Source organism: Mya arenaria, chromosome 10 (assembly GCF_026914265.1).
Source record: "Mya arenaria isolate MELC-2E11 chromosome 10, ASM2691426v1".
In the NCBI taxonomy this organism is placed as follows: Eukaryota; Metazoa; Mollusca; class Bivalvia; order Myida; family Myidae; genus Mya; species Mya arenaria.
This window is the reverse complement of record NC_069131.1, coordinates 72,827,296-72,829,401: the sequence shown is the minus strand read 5'-3', so window position 1 is coordinate 72,829,401 and position 2,106 is coordinate 72,827,296. Positions and strand designations below refer to the sequence as shown.

At 36.9% G+C, this 2,106-nt stretch overlaps 1 non-coding gene across 1 annotated transcript; it reads right to left on the bottom strand.

Annotated features, from left to right (window-relative positions):
• Positions 1-2,034: 2,034 nt before the first annotated feature.
• Trnaq-cug (transfer RNA glutamine (anticodon CUG)) lies at positions 2,035-2,106 on the bottom strand. Its single transcript has one exon. It is a non-coding gene; the product is annotated as a tRNA-Gln (tRNA).

Below are 2,106 nucleotides of genomic sequence, written 5' to 3'. Positions count from 1 at the left end.
TTAACGGTGTAATTAGGTTTGAGAGGAATATGCGGCCACGCGATATCTAACTGTTGGCACATAGTTTCCATTGGAAATAGTTGTTGCGAAGATGGTCCAAGAATTGTAAGAGAATTATCGTCGATTTAACCAACATCATATACATGAAATATCTTAGAAGAACATATTTCGGAGTGAGTAGAAAATTCGGCGACCTCATATTTCACTGTTGGCCCTGAGCTTAATGATTATGGTTGGTCTAATATAATGTTTTAATATGCTATTAAGAATACCCTTTTCAAATAATAATAATAAACTATTTCATAGAAATGGTTAGTCATTTCAGCGTTTAGTCTGAAGAGTTATGGAATATATACGCTTCCGTTAATAAGCAATAACAACACTGGCAACGCATCCTATGCAATTCCCGACCCTTTTCACCTAGAAGTCTCTTTACAAGGGCAAAAGCAGCTAGGCAATAACCCCTGCATGTATATAAACCCCGAGTTATTGCACATTTATGTTCTTCGTGAGAGAAATGTTAACAATTATTGCTTCATTGCCGTTCAACGCACATCGAAGCCTCCGTATATTAGCAATAGCAACATTGTCAACGCCATCTACACAAATACCCGAGTTATTGAACATGGAAGCCTCGGTTTGATTGATACTATTCTTTGAACGCAATGGTAACATTAGCAATTGCAACATTGTCAACACATCCAATAGAAATACGTTGGTTATTAAACATGAACGCCTCGGTTTGATTACTACTATTCTTTGAACGCAATGGTAACATTAGCAATTGCAACATTGTCAACACATCCAATAGAAATAACCGAGTTATTGAACATGCGCGCCTCGGTTTGACTGATACTATTCTTTGAACGCAATGGTAACATTAGCAATTGCAACATTGTCAACACATCCAATAGAAATAACCGAGTTATTGAACATGCGCGCCTCGGTTTGATTGATACTATTCTGTGAACGCAATGGTAACATTAGCAATTTTAACATTGTCAATGCACCCTATTAAACATCCTTAATGCCTTAATTCATTTTTGAAAAAACTGATATACCGTCCAATATGGCTACATGCATTTTATCACGTTAGACGCTGTTTGAAATTCCTAAGTAGAAACAGCAGGTAAATCGTTATGACAGGAATAATGTCGTTCCTGCACAAAATAATGCCATTCCTGCACAATACTCATGTCGAGTTTTCGTCTATTTGTCGGAATGCATTGTTCTCTATTGAAAAAGCTCACATTAGAGTTCGCTCTCGATATTCATGTGTTTCGGAGTCTTTAAGCAAGTGTGTTCCCAATAAAATCCGGAGGAAAGTTTTCACGAAAGAGGCAGGTATGTGTAAGGAATGCTCGATTGACACGAACCTGGGGCTTCATCCTTTGTTAAACCGGTTTCGTCTGTCAACACTGACAATGTCTCTCGAATTTCTGAAGCGCAAATTGAAAGTTATTATGTGTCGCGTGCGTGGAATGTCAGCTTTAAGGAACTCTATAACATTTACCGACAATTGGCTCTGCGTGTAATGCCAACGAAATACTCAGTGTAAAAAATAAGATTGATCGAAAATTCAATTGAGAGATACTTTATTCGTAGACAGTGAAAAATGCGATAGAAAAAGATTCATTATTCACGCTATTGAAAAACGAATGATTTTGAGCTTGAAATTACCAAGCAGTGTTAGTTCAAAAGTATTTAAAAAAAGATTTACCTGCGATGTGCTATAAAACAAATCGATTTGTTTTTTTAAATGGCCATCTACACAAAATATGTGACTCTCGAAAGAAGAAAAGAAAACAACAAACAACAACAACTGCTGTTGAAGAAAAGAAACCATGCAATCGTATTTGAATGCTCAGCGGAGCAGTCCGTTCTTCGTCGATATATATTTCCATATGTTTTATCACCGCATTAGCCTTGAGATAAATTTTAGTAATTTAGCTTACTACTGCATGTATATAGATATACGGCCGGTTCGTCTTTCTGTTCGCATAATAAAGGTGAACATATATTCAACAAAATATGAGGTTCCACCGAGATTTGAACTCGGATCGCAGGATTCAGAGTCCTGAGTGCTAACCATTACACCATGGAACC